The sequence below is a fragment of the Neopelma chrysocephalum genome, unplaced genomic scaffold, assembly GCF_003984885.1.
Source record: "Neopelma chrysocephalum unplaced genomic scaffold, ASM398488v2 Primary Assembly neopelma1_78, whole genome shotgun sequence".
In the NCBI taxonomy this organism is placed as follows: Eukaryota; Metazoa; Chordata; class Aves; order Passeriformes; family Pipridae; genus Neopelma; species Neopelma chrysocephalum.
In genome coordinates this window covers 720,390-739,044 of record NW_020897739.1, presented here as the reverse complement: position 1 = coordinate 739,044, position 18,655 = coordinate 720,390, and the positions used below count along the sequence as shown (strand labels likewise).

Sequence of the window (18,655 nt, the reverse complement as noted above, 5' to 3'; positions counted from 1 at the left end):
GTTAATATTTCTAGGTTTCAAAACCTTTCAAATAGTTGCAGAAGAATCTCTTAGTCTGAGTAACAAAACCAGAAACTATATTCTTTGGCACTGGTGATCCAAGCAAAATACTACCTTGTGCTAATCTTCTGACATATTTCTACCCAGGGCTGTACTGTGCTCATGAATATATAGCTGGTAAAACAAACCAGGATCTATGGATCTGACATTTCTGTGTTTTAACTTGCTGGTCAGAACAGGAGAAACATGAAGTGTGTCACATTTTCTAATGCAAATGATGAGCTTGTGGTGAAATGCTTCTACCTCATGAATGCAGTATTTGAGCCAAAATCACTTTCCTGTGCTCCCGCTGTTGATTTTGAATCAAATGTGTTATTTACTCACCCAGTGGTTTGGCCCAATTGCTCCCAATCCGAACAAGTCCAATTTGCTACAACAAAGTAAAAAACTTAAGAACTTGTGAAAAGTGTGGTTTGTTTTTTCTTGACCGTCTTGCCACTGTGACCATTCTAGAAACATTCCTGCCATTAAGGTCTGGCTCTCTCTCTCAAAGCTCATCCCATTCCTGCCACTGCAAGAATCTAAGTGCCTGTGGATTTACTGTGTGGTGAGCATGCACTCTGCTAATTAAATGTTAAGTGTTTCTTTTCAAAGATTAAAAGTTTGAGTTGGACACCGGAGCCAGAGATGTTTTATTCAACTGGTCAGTTAAGTCACTTCACTTCTTTATGTGTGTTTTCCATGGCTGTGTGTGGATCAGTTTTCTCTGTTTCTAAGGCAGATTTTAAATCTTCTGATTTCGGCTGTGCTTAACGCTTTCTTAAATGGCTCTTCAGGAAACAGGAGAGGCCCAAAGCTCTTGGTCTGGGTTCTCAAAGGCACACAGGCATTTCTCTGAATTATTTCAGCTCAGGCAGGAATTCTGTAGGTGGATGGTGAGCTCATCTCACCATTCATTGTTGCTGAAAGGGAAATTCTCTTTCTTCACCACCACATATACCCTTCCTCTTTATCTTGCACTATCACCTTCATCCCACCTGATCTAGGACAGGGTGGCAGTGGGAAAACCACCATTTTTGGTGGCAGGAGTTCAGCCTCCCTCGGCCATTTGAGAGCCCTTCCCTAAACCTCTTGAAGCAGAACATCTAAACACTTCAATTTGGCTTCATATCAGTAGCATAAACTCCTCTTTTCTTTCTTCATTTCCCCTTTTTCAAACAGAGGAACAGCTTGGCTTAGCTTTCTCTTTGCTTCCCAACTGCCCATACTTTGCCCTCAGCTTTTTACCACCCAGACAGATGCAAATCCCAAAGAAGTTACACCCAGTTGTTTTCTTCCCCTCTTTTTGTCTTGTAACAAAAACTCTGCTGGGGGCACAGTGGCAGAGCTCAGGTCTGAATAGAAAGAGCCTCCACCCAGCTGATGCCAGAAGGGAAGGCTGGGTTTGGACTTATTGCAGGTTCCCTGTAATTTTCTAAAGATGATGCTGGGCTGACAGTCTGCTTTAACTCACAGCAGTTCTTTTCATTGGTTCATTAACCCAGTCATTTAATTGCCAGGGCACTTAAAAGCTTCCCTAATAATTTTCAAGACATCATTTTTTAACTTGTGTTGTAAGGGATGTGCTTCCCATCAAGGTAGGAAAAAATCAGTTGTTATCAGCGTGCAGAGAACCATCGGGTTCTTGAGCTCAGTCACATTCTCAGTCAGATTTGGTGACTGGAACCTTGAGAAGTCAAACATGCCAAGCTCCAGGACCCCCAGAGATTCCTGACACTTGGAAAGTGCAGGCTCCTTTCAGGACTGCTTTGAAAGGGTCGCTCAGCCCTGCAGCTTAACTTGCCATCGCTTTGTGCACACTCCTGATGCACACAAGCTGTTACTTGCCCTGACCGCTGCTGGGAAGTGATTCTGTTTGCCCTGTGATAGAGTTCCATGTAAGTCATCCCAAACAATCTGTGGGTTTGAGGCAGCTGCAGTCCCTGGAGACTAAAGAGCTATCTTTATTCATGGAACAAAATCAGTGTAATAACCAGCACGGTCCTTCCTATTTACTTGCTGCACTCGGGTCCTGGTTCCCAGGCAGTACCTAATATTGTGCCCAGTTTCACTCCTTGTATAACCTCTGTGCTTTGAATGACAAGCATAACACTTACACTTTGTTGTGCTCCCTCCAGAATTACATTTACACCCTCTCAAATGATTTTACATAGACTGGAAGTTGTACTGAAATAATGTTACATTACAGGTGACAACCATAACTGGGTGCCACCCAAAAGGTCAGTAAAAGCATTTCACATTCATTGTATAACAAAGCAGATCATATAATCTAGATAAAATCCTACTGTGCTTCACCTCTTTCCTCAATAATATATTTAAGAACTTCAGTTAAGGAGTCAGCAAAGCATGAAACCTAAAACCAGAAATTATATCTAAAATCCGACTTCTTAGGAACTGAAAACAAGGACAACAATGTTGAGTCATTTATTTTTCAGTAGAAGATCATGTCAACAAATTGATTACTTTTGTGAGTATTTTGAAAGGGTACTAAAGCCCTTGGAAGTGGGAGAAAGATACTGAAACTTGAAAAAACGCATGTAACTTGTTTTTTTTCAGCACAACTATAACTTTATAGGACATTTCTGAAGGAGTTTTGTGCCACTGGAAATAAAATTTAAAAAACCCCAAAGTAAATAATGACCTGGAGAATCCCCTTTAGAAGGGTGTTTTATAACTGATGTAAAAAGAAGTGAGATCTGTAGGTTTGGTAGGTCTCCTGGAAAATTATGTCTTTTGCAAGTTGCTTTGTTTTGGTTTTTTTTTCACTCAGCTTGGCATTTTTCAAGAGTATTTCCGTGTGCAGGTGCTAACCCAGCCTATAGCAACCCCACAGCACAGAACACTGTGTGCATTTTGCTATTCTTAAGGAAATGGGGCAGATATTCCAAAGGAGCATGAGCTGTTTAGTCTTTAGAAAAATAAGCATTGCTGTAATTAATATCCTTGGTTTTTGGAGAGATTTTCTCAGAAAACTCAAACAAAAAGCAAGATCAGATAATCTTCTTATTAACATCGGTTCTTATATTTATCTGCACCCTCCTGCTGTGGTATACTATAGCTCCTTTGGGGATTCTTGAATTACAGAAAGGGAACTAAGGAACCAGAAATTAGAAGAAATAAACCCATGCTGAAATCCTTCTGGATTCTGTTTAACTCAGAGGTGACTCTGACTTATATAAAAGGGAGGAGGAAATTGCTTTCGGCTCGTATTCTGACTTGCACTGGAGGAACCTCTGTAGGCTTGGAGTTTTCCCTTTAACTGGATAAGCAGATATTGGCACACAGGAAACTATCTTTTGCACCTGCCAAAATCCACTGGGGATCCTGTGATGACAAGTTTTTTGGCAAAAGTCAGGATTTTTGCTTTCAGACGTGACCAGCCCTAAAAAGTGCAGAGGTGCAGAAAAACGAAAAAAACAAGCAGAAAAAAGGCAAGACAGGTTGGAATCTGAAAAAAATCTGCTTGTTACCTTTTGAGATACCTTAGATTGGTTTGTATTTCACCTTGTCCCAGTGTGAGTGCTTTTTTTATTCTTAATAAGGTCTAGTAGTCTCCCACAACTCGCTCATATCATCATTCCCAAGCAGTTTATTCTTCCACAAAAGTAGAAAAAGGATAATATGAAATAGACCTTTAGCCTGGTATTGAAAAAGAAAAGAGAGGCTTTCACAATGATCACTTAAGTGTCATTCCTTGGAAAAATTCAGAGTTGGGATGCGCAGAATGTCAAACAGTTGCTGGGCATTTGGGACTTGGGGGAGAAACGAGGGAGTTGCCTCGCCGGGAGGGGTGGAAGAGCATCCCTCCTAATGGAAAAAGGAGTTCTGGTCTTTGAAGAAAAGGGGTGCCAAGATAGTTTTGTAGAGAATTCCAGTTTATCTGTGTGACTGATACACTTAGGGAATGTGCTCTGCTTGGAATGAGTGTGTCATGTAATGTCATCAACATAACACAGCCAAGGTTTACACTGGTCCTTTAAGGAATTAACTGAGATAAAGTCACTCCGTGCTTGCGGTAACTTTCTGTTGTTGTTGTTATTGTTTTAGGAGTGAGAACATTTGTGAACACTCTTGTATATACAATTCCAGGGCTTGAATCACCACAGCATTTGTCTGGGTTTATTTTGGCACCAGCTTGAATGTTCTGGTCTACAGCACTTGTTTATTTGCTTAACTCTTGTCCTAAACTCCCAAAAGAAACCACCAATTTCCATTCAGTCATTCAGTTGCTTTTCTGAAAACCAACACCACTGGGGATTCGGGGAATATGGTATCAGTGAAAATCTCCATGTTTGCAGGGATTTCTTTTAGTCCTTGTTTTCATCTCAAGTCACTGTGACAAGTCATCCCTCGGACCAAGACTGAGTATCCAAACTCAGCCAGAATTTTGCAGTGGAACATCCTATGCTTTCTGCTGTAGTGGATTCCCTAAGAGGAGACACAGATGGATTTACAGCCCCAAATCAAAAAGATTTATTAAAAATAAAAATAGAAATTATTTCAATTATAATATAATCCCAAATATAAACTCAGGAGAAACAAGGATAGTTTATACACAAGTCTCTCCCTTGCACAGAGCAAAAAATGGAAGCTCAGAGGTAACACCCCACTTTGCTCCAACATTGCAGAGCTACAGCTGCTGGAGTGTTGCAGGGCTCCTGTTTTTGCAAGGAAGCCACGAGATGTTTGCTGAAGTCCTGAGAGTGTTCATTATGTCCCGGAATCCCCAGGGAATGGACTGCTGGTTGATATCACACTCCATCTTGCCCCAAAGATGCTGGAAAGTGGCTTTTTCTCTGGCATTACCAGCACCTGTTACTACTTTTCTTCAGGACAATTTGCTGGCTTCGACTTCCATTTCCTTCCCAGTGCACATCTGAGGAAGTTCTGCCTTGGGAAAAAAGCAAATTCTTCCCTGCTTTTTCCCCATGATGCTGGCAAACATCTGTTTTATGGGCTGTTCTATAACCTGCTTCATAATCTGATCTTATTTGCCACTCAAAAGTGCTTTCTTCAAGATGCACCTAAAGAGCTACTGATCATTTTTATCTTTTCTTTACCGTGGTTTTACTTGAAGTCATTTGTAAGTTCTCCTGCAAGAGAGGAAAATCTGATGCTGTGGTTCTCATCCCTGAAGTCAGGCTTGTGTCAACCTTTCCATTATATAAACCCTTATTTTGAAGAGTTTCAAATTCAGCTGTAAAAATTCAGTCCACACTGGAAACGGGCAAATTAAGGCTTTGCATGGAATGTTTCTTTCAATAAAAATTTAAAAAAAATTCAGTTCAGTTGCCTTTATGCTTCTTCAGTCCTTGAAAAACCTGTCAGGCTCCACTTAGAATGCTCTTTGTATGCTTCCAAGATCAATTCTCAGAGATGCTGAGTGCTTTTATTTCTCAGTTTGCTGTAATTGCTCAACTTTAGATTTTCAGTGTTTTTCTAAAATATTCTGTTCTTCAGGTTTTTATTTTTATGATGCTGGTCCTCTTACAATGCTTTCTTCCTCTCGGTAGCATATTTACATTAACAATGTACATTAACTTCTTATAAACTTCTCTTCCTATGCTATTTTTGGATAAAAAACCTCAAAATTCTTTTTGTTGTGCTGTTTCAACTAGGGCCATTAAATTCCTACAGGGAAGTGGGGCAGGAATAATTTACCTGACTCATTTGTTTTTCTGGTGAAGAGCTCTTACTGCAACCTTGTCTACTGCCACATTTTACCCAGTAATTCCTTCCCCAGTAAAATGTGAAGGACAGGAGGGATAAGGCCTCAAGGTGCTGAACTTGTTGTTCTGGGAGATCAAAAATCAGTGTAGGTTGGATGCTGAGGGAGGTTTTACTCTGCTGTGAGGCAGAAAAATCACTGGGGATTAATGTGGAAGAAAGGGGAACTTCCAGATGAATTGTAACCACTGATTAAAATATATGTATGTATATTCTTCTCTACTGGATTTCTGCCCTGGTTAGTGGTGTCAAGGCTGAAAAAAGCTCTTAAAACGTGACCTTTATTTTACTTTTTTTTCTCTATACTCGAAGTTAGTATTTCTGTGTTAAGTGGAGATATTATTTTACACAGAAAGACAGGGAATCACTTGTAGAGGAAGGAAACAAAGCGTGAAATGACCCCTGCAAATGGGACAAATGCCAGAGCAGTGTAGGTTGCAATTCAGGGAGCATTTAGGCACACACTGAAGTTTATCCCTTTCCACCAAAGGACTTACATGGGCTTAACTTTAAGTATGTGCTCACATCCCATTGAAATCACATGGTGAAGTGCTTTGGTGAGTGTATGTTACTTAAAACCATAGTGGCACAAGTGGTAGAGATTGTATTTTGCAAGAGCAGTAAATATATATTAATAGAGATGACGGGAGTGTAATCTATAGTGTAATCTATATTAATACAGGTGTGTACCTGCTGTCCCCATAGAATTCCTCTTTGGTGTATATTCACCTTCATGCTATAACTGGGCTGAAGGACAAAATCTGACCTTCTTCATGCTCCCCTCCATTTCAGGTCTTTCCCCATCTGCTTTGCTGTTTCAAAGCTGGACAGTTTGTTTGGGGTTTTTTTAAAGACAATTTTTCCTGAAATCACAGAATTACAAGGTGGTTTTGATAATGCACCAGTTTTTATTCGAGAACTCACTTGGCTCAGAACTTTGGGTACTGAATTCCAGAACTTTTGACCTGACAAAATACCCAAAATAATTGGATTTAGATTCTTCCCAGGGAACAACTAACAACTAACCTCTCTCTGTGTCAGCGCAGCCATAGGGCTTTCATGTTGTTATAAATATCAGTGATAAAACCTCACTTCTTAATTGAAAACCCTTCCTTTTTTCTACAGTACAATGCTATTTTTAATCCTTGAAGTTTTGTATTTCTTCCTTCTGCTAATCTGCATCTTCTCCCTGGCAGTACCCCTGCGCTCCACTGTACTTCAAACAATTTGGCAACAGAATGAGTGTTTGAAGCTGATTTAATTACATTAGCATGAGATGCCAATTAGATATTTGGAGAAGGATTTTGCTGGATGCTATTTCTTGAGTAGCTGGACAACTCAGCCCCTGGCAGACTGACAATAGTGTAAACTGAATCCCTTCCCGCAGCCACTCCACACAGAGAATAAACAGTGGATGCGCTTGAATTCAAATGGCCTCTTGTTGCAATCACTAAAAAGGATGAACTCCCAAGAAATGTCCTCATTTAGTTGTGTTTTGCCTTTGTTTTCATGTGAAGCCTTGGCAGATTGACCAATTTTCGAGATGAAAACTGGATAACTTAGAGCACAGGACGGGAAGCCAGTTTGCTTAAATTCTCTTCCAGCTACTCACTCAGCAACAATATATCAAAAACTATGTTTGTTCAAGTTAGACAGAGATAATGACCAAGGGCAGCTCTCATGAAGGCCAAGATGATTGATTTCCTCCTTTATTTCTAGTTTTTATGCGACGAGTTTCAAGAACGGGATTGAAAGTTTGGTGTAACATCCATTCAGGCTGTCAAATGATGATGCTCTGATCCTAATAATGGCTTTTCTCCCAGTAATTTCCACTAAATCCCACTCTACAACCCTAAGGGCTAAAGAACATTCAGCAGTTCTACGACATTCAACTTTTAGGAGGCAGGTTATGAATTTGGCAGACTATGTGTGGGTGCATATTTATGAGATATTTTACCTCAAGCAATCATGATACTGTTGGTGAAGTAAGTCAGGGCAGCCTCCCTGTGGCTTCACTGTGTTGGCATAGTTCAATTTTAAATATTGACACGGCTCTGAAGGTGCTCGGGGTCATATGAAAAGGAATGATTTAGCCTTCTGGCAACTGGTATGAAACCTATGGAAGGAGGAGACCTTTGTGTACTCCCTTAGGTGCTGCTGCAAGGAAAGTTTGCCTTTGGAATTTTGCACTGCGAGAATCGATAGATTTGCACGAAGGCACAAACCAGAGCCGGAGCTGGTTGTATAAATAGTGAGGCTTTTGTGGGTCCTTTGCTCTATTGGCAGCTGAAGTCCAGGTTTCTCATCCCTGCTCCTTTGGCAATATCCTGCCGGGAGCCACACTATTGTATCGCAGGGTCTGTTGCTATGGCAACGGTCATATTTTTAGTAGGGTCTTTCAGCCGAAAATCTCCGTATTTTTAATGAGGCTGCCGGAGCCTCGCGGCACCTGTGGGGCAGGTCAGGGCTCCGCAAGGGGGAGAGAGAGGGCACAGCAAGGGATAAATGACTTCCCTAAATCCCCGGGAAACGCTCCCCTTGGAGCACTGTCCCTGATGAAACTGCCCTTGTGAGCACCTTTTCCCCAGGAACGTGAGCTGATGTGCAATTCAGTGGGAGATTTCCCAGCTAAAAAGATGAGCTGCATCTAACTAATAATGCCTTTTACTGCTGTTCACTTGGGTTTTTTTAAAAGTAAGAGTAATAATAACAATAAAGTTAAATGCGGGTTTTTTGTCCGCATTGACTATTCATTTCTGTTTACAGAAATGTGAAAACAGAGGAAGTCTTCTAATGAGAGAAGAGAAATCCTTTAAGGTATGTTATTATTGGATTGCTGCTGTCCTCTGACCCTTCTCTTACTCGGAATAACTTCATCTGTGTTGGTAAGTCTCCTTTTGCTGACCAGTTCTAATCCAATATATGTAATTAGTGCTTGCACAACCCCATGTTTCCTACAGTTCTCCATTCCCTGTTGCAATGCCTGATATTTTTGGGACAGCTAGGATGTATCTCAACACATATGGCAGCACAATTCCTGCTAAAATGCAATTCCATCACCCTTTGCTGTAGATCATATAGACCAACCTATCTGATTTGGGAACAGCTTATCCAAAGCCAGGCTCACATGGTACACGGCTGAGAAATCTGTGTTGATGTTATTTTTTGCTATTGTCAGTTTAATTTTTAAACCAAATTCCTACCATAATACCTTAATTCCTCTTTCCAAAAAGAGCTGCTTGAGCTTTCTCAAAACTAGGAATAACTGTACTATAGAGGTCACTTTATGCTCCTATAAAAATGATTCCTGAAAACACCCCCGAAACTCCAAGCACATTGGCAGCTCAGGGGTGAAATGAATCCAAAACATAGCAAGAACCGCTTCCAAAGCAGCATTTTGGATGGAACCCAAGGAATTTGTCAGCTCTTCTGTCTTCCTGGCACTGACTTAAAACAAAAAATAGAGAGGATCCTAAGGACTGGGAAGGTGATAATTTAATCTGGAATGTCATGGCCAGATTCTGAGGGCATGTAAATGTCTGTGGAGGGAGGAAAAAAGACCTCACTTCAGAATGACCTCATCCAGAAGAAATCCAAGTGCCATATGTTCCTTTGGCCTGCATTTGATGCCATAAAGACTGTAAGATACATGCAAGGAGGAGAAGGGGGGTGGCTTTTCTATTTTAGGGGAAGAAACATATAATGAAGTAGCTGTAAATCTGTCTCTTGATTTGTTCACACCAGTGCTAATCTGCTCCAGAGGTTTCTTGAGATGTAGAATGTAATTTTAGGTGGAAAAAATGGACATATCCTATAGCCACAGCTTACTGTTCCCTCCCTGCAAACCACAGACCATCTTATACGTAGCAAGCAAAGATTTGCCCTTTTATAAACCTGGAAAACAGTGGCAAAACAAATTAATGACCCCACAATATTGGGAGATTTGGTTAAAATTTTTCCACTGATTTTGCCATCACCCTTAATGAGTTACAGGAATATAATTCGTGATGTCATTTTTTTTTCCCTTTGAGTTTAAATCCAACTACTATGAAAACAATGGTAAGTGGAATGCAAATTCTGTTCCAAAATATTCCTCTAATATGGGAAAGGCCTCTGTTGCCGTTCCCTATTTAAAATGAAATGGCTTATTCAGCAGCAGTGCTGCTGAGGAGCTTCCACCCGGAACACATCAACACTTAATGAAATTACGGTGCTATCTGAGGAAGGAGGTGCAGCAATTCCAGCGGCTGACAGCTGGATCTACACACACAGGGATTGCTCCGGGTTTCACAATGCCCAGGGTCTGGCAGCGCTCGGATTTCATGGCACGGTGCCCCGGGCAGCGCAGCTCAGCTCTGCCAGCTTGTGCCAGCCCAATCTCATTTGTCTGCGGGCTTTTCCCGTGTGATACAGCTGGGCTGGGGGGGCTGCAGAGCTGGGCTCTCTTCCCTCAAACACTTCCCAGAGACAATTCCCAGCGCAGCCTTTCGAACTGTGGCAGGAAAGGTGCCCTGGAACCTCGGGTCGAGAACAAGTGCCAGGAGGAAAGCCGGGAGGTGTTGCCAAACCCTTTGTAACAGGGAATTACGGCCCGGGACCGCGCAGGCTGTAAATGGGATTGTGCCAGTTCATCAGGGCAGTTTTGATTCTATCGCTGTCTGAGTTCTATCACTGAACTTAGCTGTCGTTGTTCCTTTCAGAAAAACCAGCCCACAATATAACACTGTTCTCTATTTTAGGATGTGCCAAGGCTTGCCCTAGTGCAGTAACAGAATGTTTGAATTTACTGCTTCATTTCCTTTGCTCCTTACCACTCCTTTATCTTTTTTTTTTTCTTCCTTCCCCCTCCACGTTAAAGTCTACATATTCTCATTTTGGGATGTAGTTGACGTTCATTTCTTTGAATGATTTTGGTATTTCATTGAAAAAAAAAAGGAATTCATAATATATGGAGTTTGTCTTGTTTTGAAAATTGTTTTGGGCATAGGAAAGTTGCAATGAAAATGTAATTCATACATTTAAAGAAATAATGGCATCTCTGGTTATTTTTAATAGGATTTCTGAATTCATTCCTTTTTCCCTCAGAGAGTAAAACAAATAAAAATTCTTGTCATTTGTTGCATGAAAGATTCCTCTGAAGCACTATAACAACTTGGATAAGCAACCAGATCTGTCCTTTGGGTTCTCTTCTTGCTGTCAGTTCCTAGTAAAAAATACTGCCGTCTTTCCTTAGCAATTCCAGGTTATGTTCAAGCAGTGTAGTAATCCAGGATCTGCATATGTGTTCTCACCCTTGAACTTCTCACACCCATATTCCAGGTGGTCTGGAATGAAAGAAATCCAGGGAGGAACTCCCCAAACGCTGCTTATTTGCAAAATAAGAGCCTTCACATATTCAGCCTAAATCAGATTTTCCATGACAGAGCACGTGTGGTGTTTATGCATGTCCTTTGTGTCACATATTTAGCAGTTTCTCTTCCTCCCAAACCTTCATCGTGTATCAACAGGTAGAGGCCCAAACTTCCTCACAGTTCATGGGGAAATTCGCTGTGCTGATATGAAGTGACTGCTGTAAAGAGTCTCTGTTCCAAGACTCCCATTCCAACAGTTTCCTTTGAAACTTCCATTGGAGCCCAGTTGTAGTTTCACACACACACAGAATGTGACTGGCAGAACCCCCTGGTCTTTTTTCATCTCTTTTCCCCTCGAAAAGATGTGATAACTAGTACATTTGTTAAAAGGAAAGGGCTGTCGGGTGCTAAGTGGTCAAGAGCCCTTTTCCCAAAGGGGAGCGAGGCTTCAGAAAGCTCAGGAAGTACCCTGTACATTCAGAATGATGCCTCTGTCAAAGTATTAGGGCAAAAAAAAGAGATGATCCTCCTTCAAAAAAATCTCCTCTAGGTCAGGGATCCCTGTGTTGCAGCCCATCCTTGACAAACCATAGGATTTAGGGTCACTGTAACCCTCTGGGTCTCACACAGCATATTAAATATACATTGCAAGTGTGGCATAGTGGAGATAATGCTCCACATGGGTAAATTTATTCTATTCCACTTGTTTTGCTTACCCTTGAACATGGAAAGCTGTTCCTTGTGTTTCCAGCAGAATCCCTGCACAGTTTTTAACAAATGACAGTAGCAGCCAGGGCCACTAATTTTTTCTGTATAGGCCCAGAAACCTCTGCAATTTTAGATTCATCTGCTAACTCATCTGGCAAACTGAAAAGCTCTCATTGTTTTCAGAAATTGAATTTGGATCAACTCAAAACTTCTTTTCCATTATAAGTGAGCCTTACATACTCATTAAACCTGTTATTTTTTTTATCTTTACATTATAGTCTCTTAGTATCTGAACACTCTTATGGCTCTTTTCTCTCATTAGCCATTTATTTTCCGTATATTTTGTCTGGTTGCCAAGTTATTCTTTTAGTCCATGAATATAACTTCTTGCTAGAAAAACTCTGCCTTTTTTCCCCCCTTCTTTTTGGTTTGCACACCTGTTTGCCTTGTGTCACGTTTGAGCATCACAACGAGCTGCCAAATTTGCTTTTCCTTCTCCCCTGGTGCAACTAATCATTTCCAATCATTATTTCATGCTTAAAGTATTTTAAAACTAGGAAATAACTGAGATTTCTTCCACATGTCTGGGTTGTTTGTTTTTTGTTTAACAGTATGTGTTTGAGCAAAATGAGTCACATGGTGGCACTTCCTTGTAGTGTTGTAGTATCTAAGATACAAGGCATCTGTACAGGGTTAAACCCCAGCCCAGGTTTTATCAGCCACGTCCTTTCCTTCGGTAGCAAAGGCTGGAGAAAGTGTAAAAGGATAAAGAAAAGGAGAAACACGTCTGCTTTACAAAGTAAACCCCTCCCTTTGCACTTTTTTTTACATTCCTTGCCTCCTCACCTTTGCCAAATATGGTCTCCGAGCCCATGGCTGTGTTTGGAAGAGCAGGGAGAGATTATGCTGAAAGGGTTTGGGTCTGCCAGGAAAGAGGATTACAAGGGCAAGGCTGATGATATCCAATATTTAACTTCTGCCTGGGTTCTACAACTTTGCACCCATAAAGCAGCAGAGGAAAGCATGACCTGGCCTGTTTTATTTAGGCAGCACTAGTTGGATCTTTCCTAGCTGGATCTTCTCTCCAATTACTCACTTTCCTTTTTATGGGGCCATTTTCTGAGAGGTCTTTATTGCTTAGTGAGGGCACTGTGGCTGGCACTAATTTTGGTGATTCAAACACAGATCCTGCAATGTGTTGTTACCTCATATTCCTCTGTATTGTGAAACAACAGCTGGGGACCCGTTCCTAACCCGTCGGTAATTTGGTGGTGACGCCGAAGAGGCACGATTTCCACCTCTGCCAAAAACTCTGTGCGTGTTTTACTTGCCTCACACGAGCAGTGGGGCTGTTTATGCCGGGAATTTTGAGCGGGAATGTCAGCATGTGCAGGATCAGGGCCACAGTCAGCGTGGGGTAAAAGCAGATCGTGCAGAACACGGCTCCGGTTTCATTGCACTCCCAGGTACCCTGAGGAACCAGCAGGGAGAAGGTGTTTCCAAATGCCTGGAGGGCAGCACTCACATACTGTGAAAATCCTGATTACACTGACAGACTTACCCCGGGGTTACATCTGTACTGAATTACATGAACTCACTACATTTCTGCAGATCAGAAATGTGTTTTCTGACGGCAGCACTGTTTCTGCTTCCCTCTCTGTGGATGGGACACCAAAGAGGTTGCTTTGGTGGATTGTATTCCATATGAGCTGTAGTGGGTTTCTGTAAGAATTCCTACAGAATTGCTTGTGTAGCATTTACAGCCTGTGTTAATGATGACTATAAAGTTGTTTGTCTTCGTGGAATTAGATATATCCATAAGGCATTTTCCAGCTCAGCTATGCTGAGGCAATAAAGCAAATTCTGCTGGCATTGCTCACCGCAGTAATTCCCAAATAATTAGTCAGAGTAGGTAATGGATGTGTGATGTGTCCCAGTCATAAACCAGGGTAAGGACATAAAACAAGGCAGCTGCTTCGGAAATGCAACCCCAGAAACCAAATTGCTCAAGTTCAGTGAGGAGCCAGCTCAAATCCTGTTCTCAAAGCCTCTTGTGTTGCTTTTCTTCCCTCCTAGCGTAAGGAAAAATCTAGTTCGTTTCTTAGACCTCGCTTAAGTCCTAGTTTTTCACTCCAAATTGGTTATTGGTTGCTAAGAAGCAGTGATTTATATGCATGCTTGTTTTGTTTTCCCTCCCTTTACAGAGAGGAATATCGATGTTTAAGAGCAGGAATATGGGTGGGGTTTTTCCCTCCCAATTTTACCTTTTGGCTGACGTTCTTCTATCCTGGCATTAAAAACTTCCCAGGGTGTAGTTCAGCCTGTGAAGTGTTGTACATAGTGCTCGCAGTGTTTGGTGAACGTTACACGCGTAGGAAATTTACTGTTGGAAAATAAATCATCCTGAACTGATTCCAGAAGTGTTCAGCAAGCGACTGTGTTTGTGCTTGGGTTTTGCCTGTGTGGATTTGGATTTCGTATCCATAAACTGGTGCTCCATTGCCATAGAAACAGCAATATTCATACACATCCTAAAATCGGTTCAGTACATGATATTGCAGCAATTTGCATCAGTGCTCTGTTACATTTGCTTCCTGGAGAATTTCTAAAACATATAAACGTGTCCCCAAGGAAATCTCCATGATCGGTGCAACAACAAAGAAAGGAGACAGATTTCTCCACGCACGGTGTGTCATGCAGCCATTTCCAACGGGCTAATCATATTAACAGAGAAAATACTGGTGCCAGTTTTACTTTAACCAGTAAAGTTTTATTGAGTGCTACTGTCCCTAGCTGCTGCCCTTAACTTCATGTGATTGCTAAACCATCTACAGTTTGGAACTGGTTTTATAGTTCGCCCTTCTTACGGGGGAACAGCCGGCAAAAAGAAAAATCATTTAAATGCCAACGCTTAAAACGCAAAAAGTGGAAAGAAGGTCGTAAATATAAAACCAAAATATTGGTTTTCTTAAATCCGTGGTAATGACCTCACTGGGTTCTCCAAAATGCAAAATAATCTGGATCCCCAAGGCTCCCCTGACTGTTATGAAAGTCAATGGAATAACCTCGGTCTCTATGAAATCCCACTGGGAAAATCATCCTTGTAGCTGATCCTATTCTAGAGTCAACAATAAACTGGGCTGGAGGGAGGTCCCTCCAAAACAGGCTTCCTCACTGCTTTTCCTGTGCATCAGGACAGAACTATTCCTGAGGTGGAATTGGCTGCCACCCAGATAAACAATGGGGGATAAAACATTTGGGGATCGCAGTTTTACGCTGTTGCCAGACAAAACTGCCAAAGGTCCTTTCCAACCCAAAGCCAGGCACTCCATGTCCCTGCTGCACTGCCTTCTGGACCAGAGCCTTTTTGGATTGAGTCTTGGTTGTATGAGGCAAATTACAGAGTGCCAGGAGCCTAATTGGTGACTAATGTCTCTTTGCAAGGTATAGAAGTGACTCAAAGAGAACTCGTGGCAGGCAATGCAACATTTGGGGTCCTGTCACTCATAATTAAAAAGTGACCTCAAGGGGAGTTGAATCCATTTTAACGTTTGGAGCTGCCTCAGAATGCATTTCCTTGTGCATCCCTAAGCAGACAGCTCTCTGTGTGAGATATATTGGAATTCTGTCTGGTCTGTGGCAACCAACAGGTGAAGAGAAAGTGCTGTAGTTTGGAAATCATTGGAGTAACACGTGCAACCTCAGCAACCGTATTTAAAGTGATATAAGAGTCTCCACCGACCGTATATTACTTGTTTCTGTGAGTTAGATCCAACCTCGCACACTTAAATCTTTCTACCCCCGAAATTTTGCCCAGGGGACTCTTTTCCTCACTATTATGCTGTACATTGGAAAGAGTAGACCAGGATCAAGGCCACAGATCAAAGTCTGATCAGCACAATACCTTCCACTTGAGAGTTAATGCATCCACACTATTAGTCATAAAGCATGGAAAGGAACCAAGTTTCCTGTTCCATGCCTCCAAGCATATCCAAGTTACTGGATCTCTGGAATGAGGACCATGGGATATTTGTTTGGTGTATTTGAAATGAGCCATCTAGGAACAGAACTGAGGATTTGATATTTATTGTTAATGATTGTGAGAGCTGTGCTCTAATCGAAGGTTAGTCTGGTTTGCTGTGCACCAAAAAACGGAAGTTCATGTCTTCATCAGCCCAGCTGAACCCAGACAAGAGAGAAACAGGAGCTGGTTGCAAGCAAGGTGGCTCTGGAAGAGACCTCCTAGGTTTTTGGTTCTGGGTTTCTGCCACAGCAGGGAATTGCCTCCTCAAGTCCCACTGCTCCAGTTGCCAAGCCCATCTTTAATCAGCGACAGCCTATGCTTTAAGCAACCATAGGCCCCTTTGATTTTCAGAAAGCAACTTGTGTGGTTTGCCTCTACACAGACCGTGATTTTTACAGATCAGGTCAAGCATCCAAATGATGACTTTAAGAACTGCTTGTAATCCGTGCTTTCTGCTAGTAAAATCAAAATACATTAATTATGTTCAATTAATCCAGGTTTATAGTTTACCTTGTTTAGCTCAGTCACATGTCACTTAACGAATTACAGCATTTCTACTTCTTCCATGATTGTTCTAAACCTGATGTTTTCCTTCTCTGTAAAACAGGTGTGTCCATTTTTATCATTAATGTTGGCTGTCCTAGTTGGATTTTGCCTCTAAATATTTCTATTAGAAAACTGCACAGAGAGGAATACAAACAGAGAGTGAAATACAGCTAAATACATGTAATACAGCAGCTGGGCTGCTGGCTTTAACAATTTTATCACCATCTGAAAATTTACTTATGGGCTGAAACCTGAGTGTGAGAGACAAATGAAACATGACTTGAGATTATTTGTGGCAAATACGTGGTTGTGTTCTTACATTTTTTTCTTAGAGAATTGAAAATTCAATGCATTAAAGCCTCAAAATTCAGCAGAGATATAGAACCCAAGTGTATTAAACAAAAATATGCTCTAAAAATCCCATGAAAATCAGGTACCTGACCCATGATCTCAAGGCATGGAGCTTTGGCAATATTATAAATGTCCATAAATACATTTATAATTGTTTACTTTAGAGACAATATTAGAAGGAATTTTCCATGATGATAGAAAGAGAGCTTGTGTTTTAATATCTCTTTTCCAAAAACTGAAAGATGGATACAGCTTTACTAGAATCATAAATAGTCATTGCTACATGTCAGAAAAAAGGGCAACGTATTCCTTCTCAGTTCTTGTATTTCACACAGTTCTATTGCACAAAATATAATTTATGGTTTTAGTTTATGACAACTGCAATAGAGGAAGTTTAGACCTTACATGCTGTTACTGTGTCCAAAATCCTGAGGGTTTATGGTAGCAGGAGTTCCTGCCCATATTGTGTGGGTGAAAGAACCTGTGGGATAAAGAGCATCAAAAAGTAACAGAAACAGTTATTGTTTTATCCATCTTATATATATATATATATGTATAAAAAGTGCATATATATATATATACACAAATATTGACCTACCAGCAGCTGCAAATTATTTCGGCTTTAAGAGGAGATTTTGCCAAATACATGCAGTTAAAGTCCATTCCCAGGGGAGAAACATAACTTGGAGATCGAATAACTCAAGGCTGATACTGAAACTTCTGACACCCAGTTGAGGAAATGAGTTTCTCAGGGCTTTTTCCTTTTTTTTTTATTTTTTTTTCACTGCTGCATGTGGTGATAGTTTCTATTTCCATGGCATTTATAAGGCCTATCACCAGGGAACAGAGAAAACTGAAGTAGTAAAATTCCCTTTAAGTCAGGGCAGTTACTTTAGGAACTGCAGAATCACGATGCAACAGTGGCTTGTGTCATTCCAAGGACTTCATCCATAGCTCTCCAGAGCTCCATGGACGTCAATGGATCTCACTTCGAGCTTTTTCTAGAGTAATCAACCATTCCTTAGTTAAAATATGTTCCTCTTGTTTGTAGGCACTATGTACTGTTGTGTCTGTGGTTGCACACTGCCAAGTAAGGTGTTTTTTCCTGGGCTGGGTCTGGGAAGGTAGCTGGAGTTGTTGGCACACCTACACCTTCTTGCTCAGGGTGTTCTCGCAGCATTTCAACTCTCCTGCACCAACTTGGGTATTTGCTGTGAACTCTGAGCTCACAGCAGCCTGTTCTCTCTCGAGCACTTGTAGAAGAAAAGGAATCGTTGGCTCTCTAGGAGCACACCCAGACCTCTAACAACGCGTCCTTTGAACGCTCTGCCCGTGCCTTTCCCTGCCCCGGGGTAGGTATTCGCTTCCCTGCGTAACGTGCAACGCCGCAAAACTCATTAGGCAGCATAAAAGTATTACTGTTTAGTGTCTAAACAGATTTGTCCCTGGTGGGGCTCAGCTTAATGATACTGTCAGTAGTGCAGAGCTGGCAGCGAAAGGCCCGCGCGGGTAATTCATCCCGAACGGGAAGGCGAGGAGACGGGAGGTTTTCATTTCGTCGTGGGGAGGGAAACGCGAACCCACCTGGGAGAGCGACTCGGTTTTATTGCGGGGCTGTGTCTGTCTAAAGTCCTCCTGCAGGGGCTGAGTCTTGTCCGGTGCTGCCTGCTCGGGAAGGGGATGGAGGAGTGAGGAATGATGAGAACTGACGGGTGCTGAGGTGAGAGAGCAGGATAAGGGAGCGTGTTGAGCAACCTCAACTTTGTTGTTATGGTAAAGCAAAGCTTTGCTTTGCAGATCCGCCCGGGAAAGGATTCTGAGTTTCCTTTTTCCCCCACAGTGTTTGGCTGCTGGTGGAGATGTTTCACAAGGTTTGTGTGTAATTGGA

At 41.7% G+C, this 18,655-nt stretch overlaps 1 long non-coding RNA gene across 1 annotated transcript; it reads right to left on the bottom strand.

The window, feature by feature from the left end:
* Positions 1-15,916: 15,916 nt before the first annotated feature.
* LOC113970718 lies at positions 15,917-17,638 on the bottom strand. Its single transcript, XR_003535293.1, has 3 exons — positions 17,366-17,638; positions 17,173-17,248; positions 15,917-16,188 (listed from the first exon to the last, which is right to left on the bottom strand). It is a non-coding gene; the product is annotated as an uncharacterized LOC113970718 (long non-coding RNA).
* Between the last annotated feature and the right edge of the window lie 1,017 nt (positions 17,639-18,655).